The sequence below is a fragment of the Xiphophorus maculatus genome, chromosome 20, assembly GCF_002775205.1.
Source record: "Xiphophorus maculatus strain JP 163 A chromosome 20, X_maculatus-5.0-male, whole genome shotgun sequence".
Classification (NCBI taxonomy): Eukaryota; Metazoa; Chordata; class Actinopteri; order Cyprinodontiformes; family Poeciliidae; genus Xiphophorus; species Xiphophorus maculatus.
Window position 1 is genome coordinate 24,037,995 of NC_036462.1, and position 9,705 is coordinate 24,047,699.

Below are 9,705 nucleotides of genomic sequence, written 5' to 3' on the forward strand. Positions count from 1 at the left end.
GCAAGCAGAAAATTACCACAGAATTATACTTGAAAGTGTAAGATCTCATATAAATTGTGTTTTATGTTTATAGCCAAGCTGTCGATATAACGTTTCTGTATTTGGGTAAACAGTGCGATCATTTAACATTCGGTCTATGTGGATTGTGTGTAGATTTGAAAATGTTCCCCTTTGAAATCAGACCTGCATTTTTACTGCATTTTCTAAAGTGCACCTACAGAAATGGCATGCCTGAGAGGTGAAAGGTGTTTGCGCTCTTTGGGCCCCAGGGAGCTGGTCCGACTACTTTTATCTCAAATGAGCGGACTGCTGAAGGACTGCTGACAGTGAGGGAAATTATTTTTAGCTCTGCTCGTCCAGAGGTGTCTTACTGTATGCTGCTCACTTACTCTGATATGATGTCTGCCTTTCAAGAGTAGCGTAAGAACTTTTTTTTTCAAAGCTAAATCTTAGATATACAGTATAGAATCGTCCATATTTATTTGAACCTCAGGTGCAGATGTGTAAAACATTTTCAAATATATTCTGAAGGACAAAATATGTCAAACACAGTCATTAAATATATTAGACTGAGGAAAGTCAGCATGTGTAGTAATACATGCTGACTTTCATGTATTACAAACATGCATTGTTACATATCAAACAATGCATGTTTGATAAGTTATCAAACATGCATTGGCGATATAAGGACAGACAGCAATGGACATGCACCAACTGCCTCCCTTTGTCAGTGAACGCACCACAGCATCATCAGAGGTGAGGCACAGCTCATCACTACCTCACCCCTCTTAAATTCAGATTTCTTTTTGATCATACAGAAAACTAATTTATAGTTATCAAGTTGACAAATAGATTTTCTCTCACCGTGGTTAGTGTTATTTTTATTTATCATGATTTCACTTCTTCCCCCGACTGCATGTCACTGATCCAAGTGAAGCAGACGCTGGTTTATCTTTATCAGTCTGGAAATGGAGTGACTCACCTGAACGTGCCCATATACACAGTCACAATCATTGGAAAAGTTTAAGATCTTACAAATCTGGAACTAATGTGATGAAGATTGGGGGGGCGAGGACCCAAGTTGAGCTTGACACCATGCAAAGCCTCAGAAGCTCATAGAGCATCTATCAGAAAATACATCTGGAAAGACGTTTTTTATTGCCCTGCTATTGGTTGGAAATAAGACATACTACAAACCATGTTTTAAGGAGACAAACTATTCAAATTGGCACAAATTGGCTCAGGGTTGAGGGGATATGAATGACACTTGATTTAGTGGGGGGCAAAAAAAGCTGAAGGTCCTCACAATCAAGAGAAGTAAAGATAAACAGAAAGAAAGATCTAAAGTCTTAATAATTTCTTGGTTTCTATTTTGTAGAAACCAAGGTACTCTTGAGAGAAATTTGTGACTTTATTCTGACTTCTTTTGTTAACAGTAAATGTCTGACACTGGCAGCTGCTGCACTGATCGGAGGTTGCAGTTCATGATTCGGTCCCTGTGTGTGGTGAAATACAGAATGAGCTGATTTGTATGCAGACACACAGAATGCTCCACGTGAGATGTCACCCTGTGATCCGCAGCCCTTAATCTGTGTTGTTTGTGGTCACAACTCTGCAGGAATGTGCTTCGAATAGCAACTGACTGTTCAGGATTCTCTTTGAAAACATCTCAGATTATTACTCTGAGTCACGGCCAGATTTTAACTAAGACCTGACGTGTTCCTTATCTCTGAGGTGGTCAGCTGTGTTTTGTCGCCACAGTTCTGGATTCTGCTCTAGTTGGTGTGATTGTGTTTGCATTGCCAAAAAGTGGCCTTGTGATAACTAGGGGCAACAGGAGCACTGCACCCCCTGCTGGAGGAACTGTTTATTATGGCCAGTGATACGAAAATAATTGAATCAGGACAGAGCACATCTATATGATAGCATTTGTGACTTTGATTTTTTAAATAAAATGATAAAGTTGTATGACTATTTGGATATACAACAACAAAAATAATAATAATAATAATAATAATAATAATAATAATAGCAACAGCAATAATAATAATAATAATCTAGAATCCAATGAAACTATAACATATGTATATATGTGTATAAAGTTATATTAGGTAATATCTATCTACCTGTCAACCTATCGACCATTCTAGCTGCAGGCCATAGTATCAAAGGGGCTAGAGATTTGCATGATCTCACTTCAGTCACCTCTTGGGATTTGTGGGAAATATATACTCTTCATTTGTTCTGGCAGGATCTGGGCGGTGGGCCGTATATGGGCTCAAGACAACAAAAATAACAATACCTTCAAACAAAGTCTCCTTAAAGTCTAGAGAATGGATTCATGGAGATAAATTACATGAGCCTAGGTAATATTTCCCTTTATCCCAGTTTAAAACCACCCTCTTTTGTGTAGTTCGATACTCTGTGTTTGATATGAAATGCAGCCTTTGTAAGAAAAAGAACAATTGTAAATCTCAATTTTCTAATTACAGCTGGATTTTATAGCTGTCTATTTTATTTGCATTGCAAAGAAAAAGTCAAAGTGCTGTAAGGCTGTAATTAAAGCTAAGAACGGAGTGAATTTGTCAGATATTTCAACAATAAAAAAAAAAAAATCAAAGCCATATTTGATATCAGAACTACAACTCTCTAATTTAGCTGTTGAATAAATTGTATAAATTAAAATTGCCAGTGTGATACCTTTAAAGGACATAATTCTGCAATGTAATCTTTTTATCCCTCAGAACTCCTGGGACCTCATTCAGAAAATCAAATTCTTAAACAAACCAAGCATGGAAAGGAAACTGTGACAATTATTTTTTGCATAATCTCTCAAGATGATTGTCCATATTCCTGGGTCCTTCATAGGCTGGCTTACCTTCGGCTCACCCAGTAGATTTTCCACAGGGTTTAGGTCTGAGGACTTGATTCTGTGTCACTTGAATCATTTTTGTGTTGTTTTCGCCATGTTTTTTTAAATTATTTTACCATTGGCTTCTTGAAAGACTCAATGTTGACAGATTGTCACATTACTAGCACAGACCAGCAGATTTGTATTAACCCTCTTATTAACCCTAAGTTCACAATATTATGGATTCTAAGTTCCCAGTGCTTCTGAAAGTAAAACAAGCCCACAGCATCGTCAATCCTCTACAATACCTAACAGTAGGCTATATGAACTTCACCTAATATTCATCCTTCATGTCATGTCAGACCCGCATGGAAACTCTTAAGTTGCTGTTTTTCACAGTATGTAATTGCTACCTTAACACCTTAAGCCAACTACTGGAAACCCTCTCGCTATGCAGGCGACTACATCAGTAACCTCCAAGTCATCCCTGCATCTCTTGAGAGAGGTCATGAGCCTCTGTGTAATCCAATCAGTCTTCTGAGACTGAGGGAGGAGGAACAGAAACAAGATGAGGAAGGTGTACTCTACTTTTACTGTGCAATAGATTAGTGACAGTTGGCAGGTCATTACATACTTGGAAACCGAAGCTAATCAGAGTGTCAGTACAGGCCAGCATGCCCTCTAAAATGATCACCTCTGCTTTACCTTTCAATGCTCCTCATTCATTCTGCGGTGTTGACAAAAAGCTGACGTTTTTATGGCAGTGTGTTGTGCCTTCGTTTTGCAAGCACTTCAAGATGTCCTCACTTTATGTCTTGTCAAGTGGTGGTTGGTTTTCTGAGCTTGGCGTTGTCTCCAACCACTGAACATCTGGTACTTCTTGGGCCTTCAGGTAGGCTGCAGTTGTTGAAGGTTACAGCACTGGAGGATAATAGGTTGCTTCATGTTTAAATCTTCTCAGCTCTTTCAGTATCAGATTATTTTTTTCCGTTTCTCAACACATGATTTTTTTCACCTGTTTGTTTGCAAGAAAATGCTTCAGCTCAAATGCTTATGCTACAACATAATAAGTGCTGAAAATCTCTCAGACATTTTACAAGTTCTGATTTTGAATTATGTTTCTTAGGTTGCCTAGGAATAGAACCGACTAATAATCCTGCACACCTTGAGGTGGGGTGCTGATCTCCTTTGGTCACATCCTCTCTCATTACACAATTTACATCACCTCATATGCTTAAATTGAACAAGTATTGTACTGCTTGAGCTGGAAAAATGGCAAACAAATGATGATATGGTCAAAATTGTGGGCACATCATTCATGCTACTGAGATAAACGTACATAACATAAATTTATGTCTCTGAGATGCGTGTAGCCTAACAACAAAATATGTCATAAGTAGGTTCAAGAAATTACGTTTCAGTGAAAACTCCTGTATGTCTGATGCTGAAGTTTCTTTTAGAAAATGAAATGCCACAACTGTGAGGACTAGAAGAAAAACAACTCATTCCAGCTGTTTGTTTTATCTCCACCATAAAGTAGAAACCACAGTGACATAGAGTCTGTTAAGCTAATTTTATGCAGCCTGGCAAACTACACCAGAGCTCTTGTTCTTCATAAGATACATGAATTTGCCAGAGGGGCTCCTTTGGAGTGCCTGCCAGTTCACTGGGTGAGCTTGGCACCTCGGCTTATAAAACTGTAATAGAAATCCATCTGTTGGAGGACTGATGGTAAGCCAGTCCTCTGGAACCAAAGCTGGTCCTCTGGATTGGAGCATGTGTTGTTTTGTTTGTGTGGAGGAGGAGGTGCAGACTTCATTTTACACCAGAGTCTTGGAGGTTCCTTCTTCTCCTTATCTGCCAATGAGAGTTGAAAATGAAAATATAAAGAATGCTTTTTGGGTTTGTCCACAAATACCGATGTGTAATATATCAGGCCTGCAGTTAGAAGCATTAAAGAAGACTTGTAAAAACTTCAGTCGATAGCAAACATTCCCTGCCTCATAGGAGTAATTATTCCTCTTTAGCTTTTCAGGTTACGACCCCAAACTGTGATATATTCTAGAAGGGTTTTATGTAACACAACAATAAAAAGAAGTTCATAATTGTGAAGAGGAAGGAAAAAGATATAGTTTTCAAAAATGCTTCATATAAAAATCTTAAAGGGGCAGTATTATGTATTTTCCGGGAACATAGTGCCATTTTATAGCACAATCAAGTAACTATTTTACCTTTTATTAACTATGTTATAAAAATGCTGTATAAATCAAATATCACTTAAAAGAAATTTGACTTTGTAATTTAGCATCTTGTACTTGGCCCTCTGTCTCTTTAAAAATTCTTGCTCTTTCTGAAACTCTGCTTTCAGGAAGCCATCACAACATTGCTCCTCGATTAACCCTGTAACAACTTTTTATCTCATTATATGAAAAGTAGCTCATTTAATGAGCTCAGCAGATGTGCAGTTCTACCAGGTGTCTGCTAATTGCTTCTGGCTATCAGAAGGAGCTGAGAGGGGGAGTTGCTCCAAAAGCATGTGGAAAGTTCACCTCTTTACCCCCAATTTCCACTTGCAAAATGCTATGGGTGTGGGAACATGATTTAGGGAGGCTTTCCCTCAACAGGGAAAATGGAGATAAACACAGGGACAGCTACAATGGAATGCTTTTTAGACAAATGCATCTTAGCTCATCGGAATGACACAGTCAAAGTCCAGATCTAAATCTAATTAATAATCTGTGGCAAAATGGATGCCCTCCAGCCAAGCTGACTGATCTGGAGCTATTTAACAATTTCAGGTCACTCTGGTGTTGAATAGAAATGGACATTACACTTTCCAGATTTCAATTTACAATATGTTTAAAAAACAATTTATCATTTTGCTTCTGCTTCTCAGTTAGGTTCTGCTTTGTGCTGGTCTGTCACCTAAAATCCCAGCAGAATAAATTGCTGTTTGTGGTTGTAACATGGATGGTTATGAACACTTTTTCCTAAGCAGTAAATATTTTGACATGATCTTGTAGAGACAGGCATAAAAGCATTAACACTCAATCTGTCCAGGAACACAATGGATATGTATAATAATGGCGTCCCCAAGACATGACACTAAAGAAACAAAACAAGGTGGTGACGGCAAAAAAATGAACAGCTGATTGATTCAGCATTCAGGAACCCTGATAAACTTACAATGAGATCCAACATTACTCTTAAGGATTCTACACACTCTCCAAATCTCAAATATGTGGATAAATCATTCAGAAGGCAAACCACATCAGTCTACATGTGCACATCATCACACCCGACATGATGGTTCCTTAGGTTTAAATATGTGATGGCAAAAAGTGTTTCCTTACAACATTTGCTATATGACTTTCATGTTTGTAGGGTCTTTTGAGGATAATGAGGCTAAATGTGGATATTCTTCACAAATGATTCAAACCCGGGAACTAAGAGATGTGCTGGTTTTGAAGCTCCACATGCAGAAAATGTGTTGAGACAGTCTGTCAGTTCAATGTGTCAAGGTGGTAAAGCATTAACAATATATACAAATTTTGAGTATTTTGTACGATGAGTCATAGTTGCTAGCTGAAATGAAACAAAAACATCTCAGCCCAAGAGATCTTAAAGAATAAAAATTTGCTTTAGCAAACCAAAAGCTGCAATTTAATCATTTTTCTTGCAGATCTGTAACAAGCAATAAGTCAATAACCTGAATTTCCTAAAACAAATAGTGCTATCTGAGATCCTGCCCAAGCTGTCTTGCCTTGTTTCACTTCTAACTATGTTTGTATCAGTTGAGTTGATCAAAACGTGGTCAGCTAGCAGGCAGGTAGAATGATGAAGTGCACTGATGAAAATTGGGGGATGATTAAATGTCCGTTCACTACAATCTGCCCCACTGTGTTGAAATGTCCTGGGCTGCCGAGAGAGAAAAAGCAGACAATTACTCTGCCTCCTGTGCAAAAAGCTCTCTCTAAAGAAAGTGCACTTACACTGCCTTCTTTAAAAGACAGAATTTGATTTTGCTTTTCCAGTTCCTAAAAGACTAGAGGGCATTGTTATTCTGCACAAGTAGCATTTAAGTGACTACAAAGGTACTAATTGCTGATCCATATACTAGGACTTGTTACTGCAAGAAAAATAAAAAATAAATAAACAAAAGAAGAAACAGCAACCTTGTTTTTGTATTACTTACTTGCACTGAAATGCTTTTGAAACTCATATACACATCTTTAAGTTCATTGTTGACTCATTCTAACACCCAATATTAGCATATTTTACAATATGTGGCTGCATTAGTTTATAAAAAAGTTGTATTATTCCATAGTGTCTCACAATACATAATGTTGATCAGTTTGACAAATAAATGCAGTCAAAAGACACGTAAGAAACTGTAAGAAATAAATGTTATTCATGCGGAACATGAACACCATTACTCACATGTGAAATACAAAACATTAGCAACCAGAGCCTGGTCCATCTTCATGTTTCCCATGTTTCTGTCAAGCCACATTAGCTTTATGAAAACAGGGAAAAGAGAAAAGTAGTTAATGTATCACACCTGCAGTCATCCTCTCATCTAAGCGGCACAAGTTAAAAATGTACGAGAACTGAACATCAAGCATTCACTGGAGCATAAAGCCATACCCAATGAACCAGGAAATGGTGGCATAGGTTGCTTCCAATATATAATATTTCCTGAACAGCCTCCACCCACAGGAGCTACAAAATGATCATGGAGACGCTGATCTCTTCTGACTGTTTAATAAGTAGAAAACAGTTGAAAAGGCACTGCAATAACCAATCAGAGGGGCAATAATGAAAAAAAAGGCTTTTAAAATTGAAGCTCAAAACAAAACATCTAACAGTTCCATTTTCTGCTTCAAAATAAAAACCTTTCCTGCTAGTTTTAAATAAGACGTTTAAATAAATTCTAAAAACAATTAATTTACTAGACTGATTATCCTAAGTTAGTTCAATTTTGTAATCTGTGTAAACTCATAGTTAATTTAGTTCTTATGAAATCTCTGTTACTGTTCTGTAGCATAAACATTTTACAGCCAGCAGGATGACAGGTGGAGGAGAGAAGCTAGCAAGCAATCTACCTGGAAGGTGATGAATTTCTCCCCAGTGTTGTAAGTTCTACCGTTTGTGGAGGGTCATTTGGTGCAATAAAAAAAGGATTTCACGGTTTACAGTCCGGTGGGCCGGCAGTTGTAGTGACAGCTGATTTTTAGCACACAAGTTCAGAAACCAATTTTCACTCCTCCTCCACTTGACCCCCAAAAGGAAAATGATTTTCTGAATGCAAACTACATTTTCAAAGGAATACGGTGGCAGTTTAATGTTAAATTAAGTAAAAGAAATTGATGCAGCATGAAATGTACGTACAAGAAGCTTTTATCATAAAAGTGGTTTAAAAAATCCAAAATATCCAGTAGAAAGAAGGAGAAAGCATGTTAGCAGCTGCTTCTGCATCTGTCATGTTCAAGATGTTTGAAGGGTGATGTTTTATACCTTGGAGATTTCTTTGATATCCATGAAGTGACAGCAATGACATCTCTACACAGTCAAGGGTCAGAAAATACTCTGTTATTTGGCCCAAAGTAGAAGGAGCAGAAGCATTCGTCTCACACAGGTTAGGTTGACGCCAAAACTCTCTGTGTTACGTCAGCATGAGACAAAAAGAGGTTCAGGTAAATGTTACAGAGCCTGAGTGTTAGTCTACAATTTTGTGAGATAAAATCGAGAAAATTGTGTTGTTAAAAGGAGTTTAGTGAGTGTTGGAGGGCAGACAGGTTGGAGGTTGGAAGGCGAAGAGTCTTAGTGGATTATATCCTTTCTCCATGCTGAGTTCTTGATGTATGAGGTTGAAAAAGAGTCAGTGAGTTGAATTCATCAATTCCATTTATTAATACCAAAATACAGCTGGACCATTTCACATGCTACATTTAGGAGCTAGCTGGACAAAATGGCATCAAACAAAAGATTTCCATTCCTTTTCTATCTAAGCTACGCCCTAAAGAGGGTGTTCCCTGGTGTGTCATATTCTTTAACCCTAGCTCTCATTTGCATTTCCTAACATATCATTTCCTTTAGCTTTAGCTTAGCAACTAGCTAAAAAAATAAAAGGAAAACACAGATCTCAATAATTACCAGGGTAAGGAGCTACCAGGAGCCAGGAAGTTACGACTAAAAGTATCTGGGCACATTCTAACAAGAGGAGAAATAAGTCGGTTTCACTTTGTAGAAAACAAAGATCAGATAAGTAATGCTGAAATTCAAAAAATGTAGGCAAAACACAAAGGGTTTGAGGTTACCACTAAAACTCTGGTGTCCAGAAGAAGAAACCTACAGCTCAGGAGTTCAGCACAATGCACAGACACAGCAGAACTCACAAATCTAAGCAAAAAGGTTGTCTATAACCAGACTGGTTCATTTTTATTTAAAAGACACTACACCAACAAATTACTAATTGAGTTGTTTTAGCTGCAACTAAAACAGCTAAAACAACTCAACTCACTGTTAAGGTTACACTGTTAAGGTTACAGTGTTAAGGTTACAGTGTTAAGGTTACAGTGTAACCTTAACACTGTTAAGGTTACACTGTTGCCAATTCACATATTGCTGCTTAATCCACGGTTCTCCAACTCTAGTCTCCAACATCTGAACATTATGCTAATAACATTATGAGCTAATTCAAACGGAAAGGCTCCAACATCTGAATAAAACGCTTGAATTAGCTCCAGACCATGTCATCAAATTCTGCTGAAATCCAGCAATGAGCCATTTATTTGACTGAGTTGTGTCGGAGCAGTGATGCATCTTAAAAAAAAAGAAAAGCAGGATAAAAG